Below are 22,279 nucleotides of genomic sequence, written 5' to 3'. Positions count from 1 at the left end.
AACATCTGATAAATAATAGGGAAATATTATGGTGAGAAGTTCTATTTCATTTTATATTCTAATCCAGGGATCAGCAAACTAGAGCCTACAGGCCAAATATGGCTGCTGCTTGTCTTTGTAAATAAAGTTTTATTGGAGCACAGCTAGGTCCATTCCTTTATGTATTGCCTGCAGATGCTTTCCCACTACAACAGCAGAGTTGAGCTGTGGAAAAGACCTTATTACCAACTCCTGTCCTAACCAGCCAAAACTGGCAGCCAAAAATAAAAAAGTTTGATTTTGCACTAGCTTTGTTAACTCTCTACTAAACAGTCTAGGCTTTGTACCACTACAACTCATACACTGAGAACACCAATTATGTGATTCTGAAAGTATATTACATAAAATAAATACAGTATCATGCTGACCATATTATTTGTATCTTCCAGGAAAGCAATGTTAAAATAAATTTCTAAAACCTTAAAAAGGAATAATAAAAAGATGGCAAGGACAATAACAAATTAGCAGTGCTCTTAGAAATGACCATTTAAAATATACCACTAATTATATTATTTTTAAATGAGAATGCTATATATGAATTTTCAAGTACCTTAACTATACAAAGTATCTTCTAGCTATTCACTTTTCTACATAATTACAAAGGCAACCATTTATTAGTATCTTTCTCTGATTAATTATTATTTCTCAGACAAAGGTAATATAGATGGTTCTATGTTCTTTGAACACATAGAAGATATATGACTTGAAGTAACAGAATGGACCCAAACTGAATTTTTGACCCTAGGTAAAATAATTTCTCCAAGCTTCAAGTTTCTCAGTGTTAAATGGAGATTGTATTTATTCTACCCTAGTGACACTGTTGTTATAAGATCAACTTATCATTGACATTTTAAAATGATGTTATATAAAGATTTTTAAAAATATAAAGCACTATAAGATACTGAGCCTTCCTTGTTAGTTGTATCATTTATTTATGGAGAGAACGAGACCAATTTTAAAAGAAACTTCAGTAACTGATCATAACCATCCATAAAATTGGCTATGATTTTCCACATAGAAAAGGAAATTCTCTAAGGTGTCTTTTCATAAACTATTTTAAAAGACATTAAGAGCCATTTGCAATTTTTCTGGAACTATGAACATTCATGGAATGGGACAGTACAATCATTTCAGCAATTTCACAGTTCCATTTTATGCCAATGATGCATAATTCACCTATATAACCCACGATGAGTAAGCAATTGTGAGTAATTTTTATTTTTTCTATGACGATTTTCAGATACTCTTACCCACAGATAAAATGAGAACAATTCTAGATCCTAATTTTTAAAATGCTACTTAGGTAAAAACCAAAGTGTCTGAAATAGTTCTCACTGTTGACTGCTATGAACTGAATTGTGTCTCCCCCCAACCCCACAAAATCATATGCTGAAGCCCTAACCCCCAACATGATGTCATATGGAGGTAACAGGAGGTAATTAAGTTTAGACAGGTCATGAGAATGGGGTCCTCATGATAGGACTTAGTGCCTTTATAAGAAGAGACACCGGAGCTCTTGCTTCCTCTCTGTCTCCGCCATGTGAGGACACAGCAAGAAGTTCTACAGTATTCTGCTATGGTAGACAGAGCAAACACATTGGCAATACAAATGTTCCCACTAAAAGCTAACTCATTAGTAATAAAACATGTTCATTGATAAGTATGTTATATTAGCTCAAAATATTTTAAGCGGACCTCAATTGTTGCGTATTATACCAACAGGTTTACCCCGGCTAAGGTAAGGGAATCGTTGAATAAACGATGGTACGTTCCCACAATGTAAAATCATGAAACCATTAAAAAGCACATCTCATTTAGGAGGATATTTCAAAGAAAAAGCTTGTAGTATAAGGCAAAAACACATGCTACTATATACAATAAGATCCAATCGCATACAGAGAAAACAATGAGTGTGCAAGTGTGTGCAGATGCATATTTAAAGGTGTATTAAGAAATTAACCAAATTTTAACTGAGGATATTCAGTATTTCTAAGCCTTCTGTAATGAATGCATGTTACTACTATAATCAGAAAACAATAAACCATTTTAAAAGATTAACATTAACAGTGCTAAAAGAATGAATCAATACTCGAAATGCCTTAGCTGTAGAAAAACATGACAATGAAAATGAAAACAGAAAGTTAAAGGAACATTAATTCCAACAGATACCCTTCAAATTTCCTTAAAAATCACTGACTGAAATAAAACTGATTTATAAAAATCATCCTTAAACTTTTTCAAGAATACTGAACATTAATCATTACACTTATAAAAAAGAACATGTATTTTGGAAATGTAAAAAAAATCTAATTCCCTAGATAAAGTTTGATAGCTTACTAGCAACTCTTCATTCATTCTTTCCTTCAACAAAAATTTACTGCACACCTGCTACGTGCCAAGACCTATAATCGGCACAACAGTGAACTGGGTGCATATGTGTGGTGTCTATTCTCTTGCAGCTTAGTGGAGACTAACCTTAAAGAAATATTTACTCAGTTTGTCAAAGTGAAATATTGATAAGTCTTACAAAGTCTTACAAAGGAGGAGAAATACAAAATGAGTCTTTGCTGGGGTGGGAGTGAGGATGGTAATGTATGAGTTTTCCCTTATTCTGAGTAAAATCCTTCTTTATCTTAACCAGATTCTCTTTTTAAAAAAAATTTTACCGATGTATAGTTGATTTACAATGTTGTGTTAATTTCTGCTGTATAGCACAGTGATTCAGTTATACAAATATATATATTCTTTTTCATATTCTTTTCCATTATGGTTTATCACAGGATATTTTAACCAGAATCTCTTGTAGTCAAAATGTTAAGGGGAAAGCAAAAGAGATGGAATTACAGGCTGAAGGAACGGTATGAGCGAGACACATCGATGGGTGAGCACAGGACTCTGTGAAGGGAAAGATGGGCTCTGGAGCTAGAAAAGTGGACATGGTCCACACTGCAGAGATACTCATAGCTGCTGAGCTGGACAAGATCAAGAGGGAGAAACTACTGAGGAAGAATGAAGAAGACCGAGGACCAGGTCTTGGGCGGGTTTCCGCGGCGGGAGGAGGATGAGGACCCACAGACAAAGGCCACGTGCTGAGAGAGATGAGCAAGAGTGGAAGCACCACAGTCCACAGTGCGAGGGACGGGCAGGGCGTCTTGTCAAAGGCTGCACAAAATTCAAGAAAAAGGAACACTTGAAGACCCTGCACTCACAATCTCAGAAATAATCTTTGAGGGAGCACATTCAGTAGAGTGGTGAGGGCAGAGCGAGTGGACAAGTGGATACTGAGTAAATGGAGGCACTCAGCTAGCAGAGAAAAAAACTCTAAGAAATAGTCGGTCAAAGGAAGGAAATAAATTGGGACAACTAGGATGATGGCTTAGGGCGCAGCAGCGTCCAGTCCAGGGAGAGTTGTTTTTTTTTGTTTGTTTTAAAGAGGAATTGAAAATGTATCCTAGGGAAGGGCTAATTGTTGCACCAAAGTCATGGAGAAAGTCTGAGGCTAGGATTGCCTGACACAGGCGGAGAGACTGGCACTGACTGACAGTAGGGAAAAACTCCTCCCAAGAGAGCAAGGTTAAAGAGGTGGAGAGGGAAGACGGGCAACTCCCGTCTGACTGCTGCATGCTCCTCCGTAACAGGGAGATGAGATCACGTTCTTAGAGCGCAGAAGCCATCAGTAGCTTCTCTCCACTGGCCATAGATGATGCTCTTCACCTTGGTGAGGCCAGCTTCAGTCAGTCTTCCCAGTATGTCTGTCTCATGACAGACTCAACCACTCAGCAACCATGAGCAGACCCTGTCATCACTGCTCCTCAGGGTGATGTTTTCCTGTATCTCTTGCTTATTTGAAAATTCTGGATATTTGTTCACTTTCCTTTTCTGATCAATGCCAGAGACAGTCAGACAGACCAACAGAAGAGAGAGAGAGAAAAACTCACCCTCAGAGTATATAAGCACTGCATGAGGCACAAGACTACTTAACAAAGAAAAAAGGAGCAATCTCAGATTCGACAATTTTTTTTAAAGTTCTGGTACAATTAATCTATGATAAACAATATATAATGGAAAAGAGCCTCTTCAATAAATGGTGTTGGTAAAACTGGACAGCTACATGCAAAAATAAATAATCAAACCGGACTACTTTCTCACACCATATACAAAAATAAACTCCAAGTGGATGTAAGACTTAAATGTAAGATGTGAAACCACAAAACTCCTAGAATAAAATGTAGTTAGTATGCTTTTTTTTTTTTTTTTTTTTTTTTGGGCAGTACGCGGGCTTCTCACTGTTGTGGCCTCTCCCGTTGCGGAGCACGGGTTCTGGACGCGCAGGCTCAGTGGCCATGGCTCACGGGCCCAGCCGCTCCGCGGCATGTGGGATCTTCCCAGACCGGTGCACAAACCCATGTCCCCTGCACCGGCAGGCGGACTCTCAGCCACTGCGCCACCAGGGAAGCCCCAAGTTAGTATGCTTTTTGAGATAGTTTTAACAATATTTTTTTTGGATATGTCTCCTCAGCCAAAGGAAATAAAAACGAAAACAAACAAATGGGACTACATCAAACTTAAAAGCTTTTTGTACAGTGAAGGAAACTCAACCAAACAAAAAGGCAGACTACTGAACGGGAGAAGATATTTGCAAACAATCTATTTGATAAGGGGTTAATATTCAAAATGTACAAATAACTCACACAACTCAACATCAAACAAACAACCTGATTAAAAAATGGAAAGAAGAATGGACATTTTTCCAAAGAAGATATACAGATGGCTAAGAGACATAGAGAAGATACTCAACATCACTAATCATCAGGAAAACGCAAATCAAAACCGCAGTGAGATATTACCTAACACCTGTCAGAATGGCTATCATCAAAAAGACGACAAATAACAAGTGCTGATGAGAATGTGAAGAAAAAGGAACCCTTGCACACTGTTGGTGGAAATGCAGATTGGTGCAGCCACTATGTACCGATGCACAGTGAAAGCAGTAAGAAGGTTCCTCAAAGAATTAAAAACTGAACTACCATGCAATGCAGTGATTCTATTTCTGGCTATTTTTCCAAAGAAAACAAAAACACTAATTCAAAAAGATATATGCACCCCTATGTTCACTGCAGCATTGTTTACAACAGCCAAGATATGGAAGCCACCTAAGCGCCCATCAATATGTGACTGGATAAAGAAGATGTGGTACACCCACATACCCACCCACACACACACAATGGAATGTTACTCAGCCCTAAAAAATGAAATTAAAAACAATTTTATTTTATATTGGAGTATAGTTAACAACGATGTGTTAGTTACAGGTGTACAGCAAAGTGATTCAGTTATACCCATACAGGTATCCATTCCTTTTAAAATTCTTTTCCCATTTATGTTATTACAGAATATTGAGCCAAGTTCCTTGTGCTATACAGTAGCGCCTTGTTGGTTATCTATTTTAAATATAATAGTGTGTACATGTCAATCCCAAACTCCCAATCTATCCCTCCCCTCCCACATTTTCCCCCTGGTAACCATAAGTTCGTTCTCTAAGTCTGTGTTTCTGTTTTGTAAATAAGTTCATTTGAAACTTATTTACAAAATGAAATCTTGCCATTTGAGACAACATGGATGGACCTAAAGAGTTTCATACTAAATGAAATAAACCAGACAAAGACAAATACCATATCATTTCACACATGTAGAATCTAAAAAAAACAAAACAAAGAACAAATAACAAAACAGAAACAGACTCACAGATACAGAGAACAAGCAAGTGGTTGAGGGGTGGGGCAGGACCGGGGGTGGGGGTGGGGTGAGTGAAATAGGTAAGGGAGGTTAAGAGGTACAAACTCCCAGTTACAAAATAAACAAGTCGTGGGCATGAAATGTACATCATGGGGAATATAGAAAATATTGTAATAACTTTGTATTATGTCAGATGGTAACAGACATCATTTTGTAACATACAGAAATACCGAATCACTATATTGTGCACCTGGAACTAATGCAGTGTTGTAGGTCAGTTATACTTCGATTAAAAAAACAGATCTCATACATTTTAAACAAAGGAAGAACTTCCCTGGTGGTGCAGTGGTTAAGACTCTGCGCTCCCAATGCAAGAGGCCCGGGGTTCATTCCCTGGTCAGGGAACTAGATCACACATGCCACAACTAACAGTTCGCATGCCACAACTAAGGAGACCATGAGCCACAACTAAGGAGACCATGAGCTGCAACGAAGACCTGGCATGACCAACTACATAAATATTAAAAAAAAAAGCAGCCCTAAACACAGGAAGAATATGTTTCTATAATTCTGTTTTTATTATTAAGCCCTCAGATACAATTAGCAAAAGGTTACTTGGCCCTTAAGCCACCAAAGTTAAAGAATATTGAAAAGAGTCTCTCAAACTTCTCAAAAACAGTGGGTTATTGACCTCTGCCATATAGGGTCTGTTCTATCTGTTCTAGAGCAATAACACAGACCAGAGAACTCTGCACCTCAATTTACATTCAATGGCACTCCCAGACCAGCCTTACAAGTAAATGTTTCACAAATTATTAAATATAACTGATGAGCTCTAAGTAGCTAACTTAGAGAATCTAATGTTTCTATAAAATGGTTCACTTTTTGGAACCTGATTATTATTAGCATCCTTAAGGGCATGTTAATCAAATGCATTTAAAATGTGTTTTAGAGGTGATGAAATTGCACAAATCCATCCATATTTTACTATTCTACCGATGATCAATAATAGCATATATTTATGCTACCTAGGTTATAGGATTAATCATTGCAATGTAAGAAAAGTTTACAGAACTGAATTCAAGAACTACCCTCAAGCAGCTCCATGCTAGCAAAATGAGGTGGAAAAAAGGAAAAAAATAAAATGAGAAGGTCACAAATGACCATTCATCCTGAAGAAAAAAAAACAAGAAGCAAAACCCACAGATCATTTAGTGTAAAATAAGTGTCTGAAAGAAAAAAATCCCAAACTCATACACCCCTAGCTTGTGCATGCGTGCACGCATGCACACACACACGCGCACACACACACACACACACTTTTTTCTGAACCATCTGAAGATAAGTTCCAGGTACTTGTCTCCCCTAAATACTTTAGTATATATTTCCTAAGATCAAAGACAACAGCACTATTATACCCAAGAAGTTCAGCCTAATGGAATATTAACTAATATACAGCCTATATTCAGGTTTACCAAATTATTCCAATAATAAAATTTATAGCAGCTTTTCTCTATCAGTGCAGATCCAATCAAGGATCCCACACTGTACTGAGTCTTCAGTCTCCTTTAATCTGAACATTGACATTTTTGAAGAGACCAGGCTGGCTGCCTTGTAGAATACATATGATACAGACTCATAGAATTATGTCAAGTTCCTCTTTGTGGAAATTTTATGTTGTGCTTTCTCAATCCATCCTATTGGTGATTAGAGTACTTAATAGCACATCATGAGGGCACATTTATCAGTCTTCTTTTCAACTATTACTCTTCCCCAACCTTCTTCCAACCCACTGTTCCTTTTTCATGATGTCCTTCCTACTCAGTTTAAAGAAACAAGAAAAAAATGACAAAACAAATTTAATTTTGTTTAAAAAGGTTTAGTCCCTATGAAAACCCATCCTACCTATATGTGACAAGCCCTCCAAAGGGGCTGCCTGAATAATAAGAGCTCCCCCTATGGGCTACCTGTCCAAAGGCCAAGCTTGAACTGCTCATAACTCTGAGGGGATTTTTTAAAGAGGCTGAGAGAATGGTGAAGAAATAAGACAACTGGCAGGCTAGGTATTTAGAGAGAATTTTAACAGTCTTTTGGAATATGATATGAGATGTAAACCTTTTAACCCATATTCTCACAAAATATTAAGCCACATATTCATTTGCCATTACTAACTATAGAACTGAATCTACCAGGAAGATTCGCACAATATCTGTAGTTCAAGGTGAGTGGAAGGGGAACAGATGCTACCCATACACAGTAGTTTACTCCTGGCAATGAATTACTTCCACGTTTTTCTTTTCTTGGTCCAGTTTCTTTTGTTATAAGTTAGAAAAAATATTTTTTTAAACAAAGGCTGCTATTCATTATGTAATCAAATTAATTCCAACAACAGACTTATGTCCAAATAAAACATTTACGAAGCAGTTAACAAAATAAAAAGCTCGTCTGGATTTATTTAAGCCAAAGGCACTATAAAACTCTAAATTAAAAAGACCTTTGGAGGCTTCGGGAGGCTCGGGCCAGTGCAGTCGGAGGGCGCAGGGCGGGGCAGCGCCGTCTGGCTCGGTCCCGGCAGGGGCGGGAGCTTGGCGCGTGACTGCAGGGCCAGCGGGCTGCCGACGGTGGCCTAGGTGGCTGGCCGAGTACTTAGGATTTCATGTATTTTTGCTGAACTTACAAAAAAAAAAAAAGCGCTTGGGATGATGGATTAACAAGAACATTGAAATTCTGTGAAAAGTTTCAAATTGGAGCATGCTGAATTTTCATCCTAGTCCAGCAGCTCTGCTGCTCACTTAAATACAGATGAGTGAAGATCCCATTCGGGAAGACACCTGGCCAGCGGTCCAGAGCTGATGCAGGCCATGCTGGTGTATCTGCAAGCATGATGAAGAAACGAACATCCCACAAAAAACACCCGACCAGTGTGCGGCCGAGCAAACCTGTTTCCCAGCCCCGGAGGAACATCGTAGGTTGCAGGATTCAGCATGGGTGGAAAGAGGGGAATGGCCCCATCACCCAGTGGAAAGGAACCGTTCTGGACCAGGTGACTGTAAATCCTCTGTATCTTATAAAATACGATGGATTTGACTGTATTTATGGACTAGAGCTTAATAAAGATGAAAGAGTTTCTGCGCTTGAAGTCCTCCCTAACAGAGTTGCAACATCTCGAATCAGTGATGCACACCTAGCCGACACGATGATTGGCAAAGCAGTGGAGCACATGTTTGAGACGGAGGATGGCTCTAAAGACGAGTGGTGGGGAATGGTCTTAGCACGCGCTAATGAACACATGGTTTTACATCACCTATGAGAAAGATCCTGTCTTGTACATGTACCAGCTCTTCGATGACTATAAAGAAGGTGACCTTCACATTATGCCCGATTCTAATGATTCACCTCCAGCAGAAAGGGAACCGGGAGAAGTTGTGGACAGCCTGGTAGGCAAACAAGTGGAATATGCCAAAGAAGATGACACTAAAAGGACTGGCATGGTCATTCATCAAGTAGAAGCCAAACCATCTATTTCATCAAGTTTGATGATGATTTCCATATTTATGTCTACGATTTGGTGAAAACATCCTAGGTGTCATCACGAACTTTGCCAAATTTGTGGAACTATTAAATGTATAATTTGTAGACATAAAGACTTGATTGCTTTCCAGTTTAATGAAAGCTTAAATGTCCCTGTGAACCCACAATCTCTGCCAGCAGAACTGGTTTTGTTCTGAATAGTACAGATTTAGGTGAACACAAAGCATTTTGCGTAAGGAACTCCTTCCTCTTAAAAGAAGTCTATCTGTTTGGAAGGGACTTACAGGCAAGTCCGGTAAAAGTTAAGCTAGTATCACAGTCATTTAAAACTGCAGTAGATCTTATCCACTTTCCCCTTCATGCTTAACACTCTTATTCTGCTGCCACAATGCAAGCATAGTTTGGCATTTTTGTTATTGCCTTTTTTTGAGATATATATGTATTTATATCTACCTACCTATCTATATCTGTGTGTATACATATATAATGCACATACAAACAGATCTGTGTGTACACACACACGCACTTCATGGGCAGTCCTTTCTTTGTGGGTTGGAGTGGGGCTTACATAATTTTCTCCAGTTTAACAGGAGTGCTGACCCAAGCCATTTGTATTCAGTGTATTTAGTGTATTACTGCTGTTTATTCAAAATTAAATTTGGGCACAGGACGCGCATGGGGACATTCAGCTTGTTTTGAAAGTCAAGTTCAGAGCACCATTTCAGTCCGGAGGCTTTAAAGTGTAAATTCAAATATGAATCACCTGTGAACATTTAATGACCCACATTAGAATTTTACAAAACAGTTAGAAATCTGGGTAAAAGGCTGCCTTTAATTCTAAGCTTTGTACATTATTTGTTTACATTTTTTATCATAAATACTTCTTTTTAAGCAAAGCCCAGGTACTTGGTCCACATAGTGTAATGCAGGTGTATTTTGGATGGCACATTTGGTCCATTATTTGTACAAATTAGTAATCTGGATTTTAGCACATGCATTTAAAAGGCAATAGTATATCAGTGGTTTCTGTGTATTTAGTAAGTTCCTGGAAGAACATAGTGCTTTTATATTAGAAATGTAAGTTTAAGAATGGCGGTGTTGCCTTTTAACAAGTTCTCTGGGATACCTTTATTTTTATTACTATTATTACTGATATATGATTATGGTCAGAAGGCTTTTCCCCCCAAAGAATGACTAGACAAATAACAGCTTGAATTCCTGACATCTTTTGTGGTGCTGTATATTCTTGCTCATGATGTGCTGTTGACGTGGATTCATTCCATTTGGTGGATCCTACCACATCAGGGTCAGTCACCTGCACTGGCTTGTGGGTGTGACTGACAGCAGCCCTTAGCCACTGAATCCTTTCCTGCAAGTTGTCCTTAACTAAAATAGAACTGCAAAAGTGGTTCGTTTAGAAGCAAAACGTCAGTCTAACACTTTGTTTTGGATGATCCCTGGCAGTTTGAAAGCTAGGGGAAAGATGGTTTGTGAAACCAGCCTTGTGGAGACTGAAAATCTTACCTCAGATTTGGGCAGAAAGCTTAAATGCATATGAATCTCAGCCAAACACCAGGTCTGTGTGACGTCCGTCATGGCTGTTCTTGATGTTAAGAGATTCTGTAGTTTCAAGGCCGCGCTATGCGAGGTTTGCGTGATGCCCATTTTCGCCTTCAGGAAGTCTGTGCCTTGTTGTGCTGGTGGGTGGTAACCTCGCGCACCATGTACATACAGCACCCCAGTTCTCTCCAGTGTGCCCAGTGCCTCACTGAGGGCAGCCAGGGGTTAGCTTCTCCATGCAGTGGGTACCCAGGTCTTAGATGTTCCTCCTGTGCTTGAAACAAGTGTCATGCTACAGATCTGTCATCTGTTCTCCAGGTGGCTCTTGTAAGAGTTCCTGCATGTGAATCTCAAGGCTGAGCCGAGCTCCCCGTGCCCACGTGGACATGTGTGGCCCAGAGGGAGTTGTCCGGCGTGTACTGCATGAACAGGACACAGTGACTTCAGACTGAAAAAGTCCTTTGGAGGTATCCTGAGGGTTGGGTCAGTTGAAACATTTCTGGCATTACTTAATGACTTGCATTGTGGTTTTTCTGCAAGTACCTTTAGCAACTTTTAATACCACGTGATCTCTCTAAATGAATGTGACGTGTGATTTATTATCATCATTATTTTAACCATTGTTCCATTTATTGCCTTTAGGGTTGAAGGAGGGAGAAGGGTTTTTCTGTTGCTGTTTTTCCTTTTTTTTCCCATTCTTTTTTCTTTTGGTGGCTTAAACCACACTTCCTGATGCCGTGACTAACTCTGCTCCCCAGCCGAGTATTTCAGCCTTCGTCTAGGCTCATGTTTCAGATCTGCATGCATTGCTTGCATTTTCCTGGTACTGGAATGTTGGTTCCTTGTTCTAGGAATACAACAATTTCTAAAATTATCATGGGACTTGTGACAACACAAGACATGAAACTCTGTATAAAATGTATTGGCCTTTCTCACTGACCTGCTACAGTATTATTGTGTCGTGTGTGTGTGCGTGCGTGATGTCTGGCTGCCATGTAAAGCTTCAAAGGAAAACCTTAAAAGCAGACCATCCTTTTTTGCATGCGCTATTCTAAGTAGAATGTTCAATGTAACTAACTAAAATTGCATGTTAAATATGTTTTGGTTTTTTCTTTTCTATCTTTGTTTTTATTTGTTTTCAGTTTCTGTATATTTGCTTAACTGTGCTGTTTCAGTGGTTGTAGGATAAAGATGCACTGGTGAAGCAAATGTAGTGCCAACAGAAGGTGATTTTCCAGTTGTGTATGTCCTGCAGCATTTGAAGGGACTGTGCATTCTTAAAACAATCACAGTTGCTTCTAAACCAGATTTCATTTCTATTATTGTTTTACGTGCCAAACCCCGAAATGCATTGGTCTTGAATCTCTGAATGCTGTGGACCCATTAGAAGACTGTTTTGATTGTCACAAATTGTAGTGCCTGAAAACATTCTTCAAGCTGATTGTCTTAAAAAAAAAAAAAAAAGAAAGAAAGTTCTCCAAAGGCAAAACAGGAATTACTGTAACAGAAAATAATTACAGTCGAAATGTCTGTGGTTCCTTGGAAATGCGGCGCTATTTGTATTTTCCATCATTAGTGCAGTTTGAACGAATGTGTATAGTTCGAGGTCTTCGTGTTCGCATTTTAAAATTAGGTAAATGACCTCATCTTTCAAGCTTGAATTCATTTTTAATTTTAATTTTATTTTATATAATGTGTAGACAGTTCCCTGTTCTCTGCATTTAGAAGTATAAACAATATAAATCTGTTAATTCTGTAAGTAATTTTTATAATTATGATGTAACTCTATCCTATCCTTAAAACATTTAAAACAAACCCTTTATGTGCAAAAATAAATAAATAAAAAATTTTAAAAAATAATAAAAAGACCTTTGAAATCCAATTGCTTTGGGAAAGAATTACCTTTAAAGATATGTTTGTTCTATGCATTTCTATGATTGTTAGAAAAATCTTTTTAAAAATATAAAGTCTAATAACATTGGAGGTATTTTCCTTGATGGTAATAGAGAATACATCTGTTTCTCCAAGAAAAATTTAACTTGACTTTTGAAATAGCAAACAGAAGTCTTATTATAAGGCTTATTATTTAAGGTCCATGCAATGGGATCTGTTGCTACCAAATCTTAACCAAACAACAACAACAACAAAAATCAATCAACAAATTCTGAGTGAATGCCTTACTATGTTCTCAGCACTTTTTAAATATGCATTATAATAAAGAAAAGTATAAATGTTCGTACTTAATCTTACTTAAATAGAACTGCTTAACACACACACAAACTAATGGCAGACAATTTTAGATAATACACGTAAAGTGTCAAGTTGTTGAGTACAGAATACTGTATATATAGCATGAGAGGTTTTCAGTAGAGGAACTGGATGAAGACTGCAGTAAACAGAAAGGCTTGAAAGGACAAAGGCTGGTGGAGAGAACTGTGAAGAAAGCAACCTGAGTTAAGGCACAAGACAGGAATGGTTTTGGCGGGTGGCTGGTATGGTCAGATAATCCTGAACAGAGAGGCGCGTGAGTGCCAGGGAAAGCCAGATAGAGTCTAAAAGTTCCTGGTGATGAGTTTTGTCCCTGCAATTTAACTGGGAAATGAGTCTCTAAGAATTTTAGGAGATTTAGAATCTGTACATATTTTTCTGTCTGTATGCTCACAGTGGTGCTGGACAATGATTCTAAGACATACATTTCTTTCCCCCCACATTTAAACATCTCATAAGTTGAGAAGAATCTTATAATCAATTGTGCATCACAGATGGACAGCATTTTTTCCCTCTAAGTGGTACATAAAACAATGATGCATCTTAAAAATCAACCACCACCACGAATCAAGAGTGCTATGAAGTCATTAGAAAAAACAAATGAGTAAAGTCTCTTATGTTTAAAGTAGAACATAATCAACTTTCAATTCTACAAAAAATTGTCTGAACCTCTTTGCTCAAGGAAAAGAAGAAACCTGAGGGTCTACAGTGGGAAGGTGCAGGAACAAGTCTAAATTGACTTTCTTAACACAGAAAGTGAAGATGAGTCCAAGCCAGAGAGACCAGAGGATATAAGGCAAATGCAGAAATAGTAAATTATTCGTCAGAGTACAAGCTGTAAAACCTAAATGCTGAGAGAGAGAAATGCCGTTGAAAAGCAAGTTGAATTGTCCAGCAGAGTGCTAGAAAACACGGGGTAAAACCAGGGGCTGATGATAAAGAGGTTGTTTTCAGGGCCTCCCTGGTGGCGCAGTGGTTGAGAGTCCGCCTGCCGATGCAGGGGATACGGGTTCGTGCCCCGGTCCGGGAGGATCCCACGTGCCGCGGAGCGGCTGGGCCCGTGAGCCATGGGCGCTGAGCTTGCGCATCCGGCAACGGGAAAGGCCACGACAGTGAGAGGCCCACATATCGCAAAAAAAAAAAAAAAAAAAAAAAAAAGAGGTTGTTTCCAAGTTTGTCAAGAGCAGTTAAGCCCTCAGGTCATCACTTGTACCAAGCACACAGTTAACCCTCCTCTATGCTGGTAAAAAAACAGAAGAGAAGTGAACTGGGAAAATGAGCTGGAGCAGTTCCAGCCTGGGGAACCAGAGGAGGGCAGGTGATAAGGCATGAAACTAAGAGCAGAGAATTCAGTGAAAATCTAATGAGCCACGGACTGGGAGACGGTATTTGCAAAAGACATCTGATAAAAAATTGCTATCCAAAATATACAAAGAACTCTTAAAACTCAACAATAAGAAAATGAATAACCTGATTAAAATATGGGCAAAAGATCTGAACAGACACCTCCCCAAAGAAGATATGCAGTAGTAAATAAGCATATGAAAAGATGCTCAACATCACGTCATTAGGGAATTGAAAATTAAACAATGAGTTACCACTATACACCTGTTAGAATGGCCACAATCCAGAACACTGGCAATATCAAATCCTGATGAAGAAGTGGAGCAACAGGAATGCTCATTCGTTGCTGGTAGGAATGCCTTTTAAAGTGGCTGCACCATTTTGCAGTTTAGCAGTTTCTGACAAAACTAAATGCTCTCTTACCATATGATCTGGCAACCTTGCTATTTGGTATTTACCCAAATAAGCTGAAAACTTATGTCCACATAAAAACTAGCACATGTATGTTTTATAGGAGCTTTATTCATAATTGCCAAAACTTGGAAGCAACCAAGTTATCCTTCAGGAGATGAATGGATAAATAAACTGTGGTATCTCCAGACAATGGGATATTATTCAGCACTGAAAGGAAATGAGCTATCAAACGATGAAAAGATGTGGAAGAAATTTAAATGCATATTATTAAGTAAAAGAAGCCAATTGAAAAGGATACATACTGTATGTATATGACGTTATGGAAAAGACAAAGCTATGGAGACAGTAAAAAGATCAGTGGTTGCCAAAGAGAAGGGAGGGATGAAAAGGCAGGGCACAGAGGATCTTTAAGTCGGTGAAAAGTGTTCTGTGAGATACTATAATAGTAGATACATGTCATTACACAGTTGTCAAAATCTATAGAATATACAGCACTAAGAGTGAACCTTAATGTAAACTATGTATTTGGGGTGATTATGTGTCAATGTAGGCTCATCAGTTAACAAATGTATCCATCTAGCGCAGGATGTTGATAGTGGGGAAGGCTGTGTCCATTAGGGTAGAAGGGTATGTGGGAATTCTGTACTTTCTGCTCAATTTTTCTGTGACTCTAAAATTGCTCTAAAATATAAAGTCTATTAATAAAAACTGCATCCTGTACAGGGAGTCCCCATTCCCCTCCCCTCCCTAGATTCCAAATGCCAGGAGTCAGGCTTATAACAGGTCCCTGGCAGCAGACTAAAGAACCCTCTGGAGGAAGTGAACCACTCAAAGCAAAAAACCTACTCCTAACGACGTTTGGGTGTGTGTGCTCAATTAAAAAAATCATCTGAGGGGCTTCCAGTTTCTATGCAGGATGTAGAAAGATTGAAAGAGCAATGCTCCTCAGTAACAACTAAAAATACCAAACAACCTACAAAATCCTAAGTTTTCTTGAACCTATCAAAGAGCTGAAATCACAACACAACCTCCTGGCTTTAAATCTAAGACAAGCCTCCCAGGACACAAACTTACGGCAGAGCATAGACGTAAGACGAGGCTCTCATACAAGTGAGTAAGAAGAATTCAGCTAAAATTTATAACAAGCTGTTAAAGGTAGAGCATGGGTTTAGCTAAACTACTCCACAACATTGCTGCCTCAGCATCCATTTTGTGTGGCCAATCGGCCTGCAGGGCCTTGAACTGATACTATCCTCTCCATCTAGCATGCATGCCCTGGAAAACAGCCCACAGGCTCATAAGTAAATGTAAGTTCCTGATGTGACTCCCCCAGCTGCCCTGGTGATCGTCAGTCTCCCCCACCTCCCAGGGTCTTCCTCTTGTGCCCCTTAGATAAAAACAGGCCCCTGAGAAGCTTACCAACCACCTCCCCCTCCTTTTTGATTTGAATTGACCAATCTGGCCTTAGCCTGGGACCCCCCCAAAGTACTCCCCCAGGATCCACCCCAATCTCTGCCTACAACCTGCCTTAACCTCCCTCATGGCCCCTTAAGGTGTGCTGTGTACCTCTTCCAAGACCTGTAAAGTAATAAACTCTATTTCAATTCTCTTGTGGTCTTTTATTGAACCACCCATCAAAAATGTTAACAAATGTTAATTTAACAAAGTTAAATTAACAAATTTACAAATGTTAATTTTACAAAATTACAATGGGCAAGTGTGAGAACACAGAACCCACGAATGCCACAGGCACACGGGACTGCGCACACTCACAAGCTCTTAGCCATGACCTCAGTGGGTGACCACAAGAAAGACTGGAGACAGGGCAGAAGACAAGAGAAAGCCTCCCTCCATGCAACAGGCCAGCCAGCCTCAGCTGAAAAAGCACAAAACCCCACCCAGATCCTTATCACCTAAGGAACAAGAGCCATAAGCTACCCGGGTAAGAGCAACAAACCTTGTTTCCCCTTTGGCCCTACCTCCCCCCTCCCCCCAGGGCGCAGGTGATAACCAACGGAGTCTGGGGAAAGAGAAAAAGAGTAAAACCTTTTGGGCAAGGGTGAAAATGAAAACAAAACATATCAAAACTTCTGAGATGCAGCTGAAATGGATTGGCAAACTGCAGCTTGTTTCTTATAAATTTATTTATGTATTTATTTATTTTTGGCTGCGTTGGGGCTTCCATTGCTGTGCCTGGGCTTTCTCTAGTGGCGGCGAGCGGGGGCTACTCTTTCGTTGCGGTGCACGGGCTTAAGGCAAGTGAAACCACAAGTGACATTCCTTCCTTCATCTACTCATCTTCCATGGCTCTGTGGTCAAAGAACCATCTCAAAGACCCATGGAAAAGAAAATTAGCTCCTAATTACAAAGAAGCTAGGAAACCCTTGCTATACTGATAAAAATAAATCAAGAGTAAAGGAAGGCTTGTTCCTCTCTTCCACTCACCGACACAAAATGCTATTACTGTCCATGAGTCTCTCAAAACTTCTGCTTTTTTTGTTCTATTGTTCTAATTAGATCAAGGAAAGAGACCCTAATGGAAACTAGCCTTTTTTTTAAAACCACTTACTGGCTTCTAGTTGTCTCTCCTCCTCCTAGCTGCTGAGCAGCTTACATGATCATCTCATAGGGCTGGCTCTTGCTCAGGTCTCCTCAAAAAGCCACTCTGGCATTACTCCCTTCCCTGCCAAATCCTATTTCTCCAGTAGAAAAATCACCCACAGGAATTTCCCTGGTGGCGCAGTGGTTAAGAATCCGCCTGCCAATGCAGCGGACACGGTTTCGAGCCCTGGTTCAGGAAGATCTCACATGCCGCGGAGCAACTAAGCCTGTGAGCCACGACTACTGAGCCCTCGTACCACAACTACTGAAGCCCGTGCGCCTAGAGAAGCTCCGCAACAAGAGAAGCCATCACAATGAGAAGCCCACGCACTACATTCTGCAGCTTGGACTTGGAGGAGTGGGAACAGTAGTGGAGAGGGAATGTGGAGTAGGCTACAAAAATGGCAAAGGAGACCAGAGTGCCTGCCATCCTTATTCACAGACAGACGATGCATAAGGCACCACAATGAATTTAGTAATGAGAATGGCAAATAACAAATCTGCAACAAAAAAGATTTCCTATATTTTCAAGTTCAACTCAAACTATCTTCTCAAATACAATGAAGAACGATTGTTTTATAAAAAACACTTATACTGCAAAAATCTGGATTAGGGAAGTAGATAAGTATTTCATAACTAATTATGTTTTTCTCTGAACCTTTGCCAATACTCGTGTTCTCCCTGGAATGTCTTCCTCTTGTTATGTCCAATTATCAAAAACTATCTTTTTAAAAAGTTGTATGTTCTATATATTTTCTGATTACTAAAGTAATCTTTGTGTCTTGTAGAAAACTTGAAAAATATTGGGCTGGCCAAAAAGTTTGTTTGGGTTTTTCCATAAGATGTTATGGAAAAACCTGACTGAACCCAAACGAACTTTTAGGCCAACCCAATAGAATAGATCAAAACAACACCACCAAAAAAAAGGGAAAAATATTTGTCACCCTTTATCCTATTACAATTGTTACCTTTTTTTTTTTCTTTTTTGCACCTCTCTCCTTATAACAGAATTTTATAAGAGATTGGATACAGGGAACAAAGTACAAAGAAGAATAAAAATCACGCTAATATTTGTAACCTAAGAAGTCAGAAAAAGAGTTGTGCCTATGATGGAAAAGGTATACAAATAAAAAATTACCCAAATACACCATAACTATGCACCATAGTTTTTTTGGGTTTTTTTTGCGGTACGCGGGCCTCTCACTGCTGTGGCCTCTCCCGTTGCGGAGCCCAGGCTCCGGACGCGCAGGCTCAGCGGCCATGGCTCACGGGCCCAGCCGCTCCGCGGCACGTGGGATCCTCCCGGACCGGGGCACGAACCCGTGTCCCCTGCATCGGCAGGCGGACTCTCAACCACTGCGCCACCAGGGAAGCCCTATGCACCATAGTTTTTATGATACCCATCCAGCTTCCTGTAGTATTGCTCTTCTCCATTTCTACTTTTCATCTCAAAGGAATTTCAGTCAGAGACATGCATAATATATAATACACGAATCAATACTGTCAAAACTGAATTGGTAAGGCTATGTAAAAGTATTTTTAAATCTACCATAATATCACCTCTATTCCAACCAGCATATGAATCCTAGGGAGACCTACAATATGTAGGTTCCTATAATATTTTGAACGTATCTCTACTATGGTACTTATTTAATGTGATATAATATATCCCATCCCCATAAAAATCTATTTTTTATCCTATGTTTAGAGCCTTTGCAATAACTGGATATATAAGGTATCATATGTAAATGTGTACTGGGCAGTATTAGTGCATTGTTAACCAACATTTTAACTCAAGTCCTAGAAGGTTCTGTATCAGATATACAAAACAGGATAATAATATTCCAAAGATCCTGTGCTGTGGAAACAGGATGAAGAGTAAAGTGTCATCAGCCAGGAAGAAGGAAGAGATGAAGCCAAGGTAACATGCCAGCAGCTGACGAGTACCTTCTCAGGGGGCCCAGGCAGGAAGCTGATTCTTTTACAATTTTCCTGCTTCTTACTTCAGGAAGCAGTTCATCAAAAGCATGAATTCCCTGTGCCACATATCAACAGAGTGAAGCCATTATGACTGGCATGTCTCCAGTATTTGGGAGAAGCCACGTCAGGCCCCAATCCTACTTTTTTGTTTTTTGGCCCCAGCCCTACTCTTACATACTCCAATAATGTGCCTCTGAATGGCCAGGAATGCAGAAAAGATATTAAGAAGAGTGAATGTCACTACAACAATTACCTGGTACATCACAGGATCCACAAGACTGTAGAATCTTTATTGGTAAGAACATTCTGCCACTGGATGGAGAGGTGGAGTTAGAATAGGAGGGCTATAGTGTGTTATCTTGTCTGGTCACAGGACTCAAATAAGTAGGCTTTTGAATAAGGGCTTGGATGTCAGCAAAATTCAATAAGGTGAGTCATGTAAGATTGGAATAATATTATTCCATACAACATACACTAAGTTCTTTAGAACCTGGTTGAATTTGGGGAGATACCCTCCTTGAAAAATCAGAGCCTTCAGAGCCAGTGGCCCTATACAGAGGCCCAGGTCCCCAGACACCAGTGTTGAAGACTCAGGTCCTGAGCTGGGGTGTGGACTCCTGAATAGCTCCTGAGGTACAATCAGTCTCTCAGACTGGGCCCTCCACTATGTCAGCCCTTATGTCCTCTAAGTTACATATTCCCTTGCTCAAGCATAATTCAAGGACTTAAAATAATATTCATTATCTGTTTTGGATGCAGACAACTATACTGTATTTTTCTCATTTCCTCGTTTTATACCTAAATATGCTATTTAGAATGAAAATATACAAATGTGTCACCTAAGAGTTCTTCCTTCTCTTTTCCTCACCTCCCACATGAAGTTGTTGTTAAGTCCTATCAGTTATACTTCCAAAATATATCATGAATCTCTGCAGTGTTCTCCATCTCCACTGCAACCACCCTAGTGCAAGCCACCATCACCACTGGCTTCAGAGCAAGGACCACTGCAGTGGTCTCTTCAATGACCTCCCGGCTCCCATTTACGCTGTGCTGCAATCCATTCCTCACTCAACAGCCAAAGTGGTCCTCTCAAAATATAAATCATAACTAACCCTTGCTTTCAACCCTCTAATAGTTTTCCATCACACACATACAGGGGAAAAAAAGCCAAAATCCTTTGCTGTGGCCTTCGAAGTTGTACTTGATCTGGTCCCCACTCCTGACCTAAGCCTAAAGCCACTTTCACCAAAGGAATCAACAAACATACCACCAGAGACAGGTCAGGAAGCAGCAGTAGCTGCGAGAGACCAACTGTGTAGCTGTGTTGAGAGAGGTTTTGTGTAAAACTCATGGGGCATCTGAATTTCTATATACTGAGTTTTCTTAAAGGAAGTACCCCAATATAATGAATCAATCAAAAGTCAAGGTACCAACACTTCACAGAATTCAATAAACATGCCTTTCTTTGTACGTAATGGAGAACCAGTGAAGGATTTTAAGCAGAGAAATAACTAGATCTGACTTGCATTTTAGAAACTGAAATTCTGGTTGCCTTGTGGAGGATATATGCAATGGGAGGGGACTAAAGAACAGTCAAAATGCATCAAAATAACTGAGGAAACAGCCTGAGGTTCCTACACAAATCTTGATGGGGAGGGATGAGACCTGACTGAAGAGCTGTTTAGGAGGTCATACATAGCATGAGAATCTGGTGGTTGATTCAAGGTGGGAGGAGAGATACCCTCTCCGAGTTGTTCCATCTGTCAAGGAGGTTATGGACCTCTACAAATTTTATTTCAGCTTCAAGCAGGGCTCATATCTGACGAGTTACAGGGACTTGTATGGCACCCCTAACTGAGATTACTCACATGCTCCCTGCCCCATTGGTGATCTCTGGGCTGGGATGGGATTTAACGCAGGAGCCTCTGACTCCAGGTCCACCGTTCCATTCTGAGCATCTATCTTCCCAGCAGAGCGGGCACTTCTAAAAACACACCACCCAAATTTCTCTAGCCTTCGCTATGGCTTGCTGTGCTGAACTATTTTCTACTCAACAACCAGAGGGCTGTTACACTCCCATTAATAACTTGTGATCACTATGGTGGTCGTTCTCAACCTGATGTAGGAGTAGGACACAGTATAAGAATCAGCAAGTGCCCTTTTAAAAAACTACACACTCATTCCCCTCGCCTTTCAGATGGCTATCCACACACCCACCAAGGGGAGTGACTGATTGGCAAGATTTTTTTTTTAATTTTTAAAATATTTAGTTAGTTAGTTTTGGCTGCGTTGGGTCTTCGTTGCTGCACGCGGGCTTTTCTCTAGTTGCGGCGAGTGGGGGCTACTCTTCGTTGTGGTGCGCAGACTTCTCATTGCAGTGGCTTCCCTTGTTGCGGAGCACGGGCTCTAGGTGCGCGGGCTTCAGTAGTTGTGGCTCGCGGGCTCTAGAGCGCAGGCTCAGTGGTTGTGCGCATGGGCTTAGCTGCTCCGCGGCATGTGGGATCTTCCCGGACCAGGGCTCGAACCCGTGTCCCCTGCATTGGCGGGCAGATTCTTAACCACCATGCCACCAAGGAAGTCCCTGCTTGGAAATATTGAGAACTACGGGCTGCTTTACTAAATGCAAAGATAAGGGCCTATAACATTAATTCAGTAATTAAAAAGAAGAAACACTATGCCAACCTATTCTATAAGAATAAGAATTATGAAACATAACAATAGTATCCTACGCTGAGTTCCAAGAGAAGTTACTCTGTGTTTTTGAAATATTTTTTTCTGTTGTTTTTTACGATGATAAACATTTTCA

General features: G+C 40.0%; 1 protein-coding gene and 1 pseudogene across 1 annotated transcript in view; one reads left to right on the top strand and one right to left on the bottom strand.

Moving 5' to 3' along the window:
- FAM184A (family with sequence similarity 184 member A) overlaps positions 1 to 22,279 on the bottom strand; it is a 122,042-nt gene that overhangs the window by 66,317 nt on the left and 33,446 nt on the right. The window lies entirely within an intron of this gene.
- LOC103080395 (spindlin-1 pseudogene) lies at positions 8,628 to 9,358 on the top strand (annotated as a pseudogene).

The sequence above is a fragment of the Lipotes vexillifer genome, unplaced genomic scaffold (genome assembly GCF_000442215.2).
Source record: "Lipotes vexillifer unplaced genomic scaffold, Lipotes_vexillifer_v1.1 scaffold58, whole genome shotgun sequence".
NCBI classification, from domain to species: domain Eukaryota; kingdom Metazoa; phylum Chordata; class Mammalia; order Artiodactyla; family Lipotidae; genus Lipotes; species Lipotes vexillifer.
Note: the sequence above shows the minus strand (reverse complement) of the source record. Positions and strands in the feature narration are given on the sequence as shown.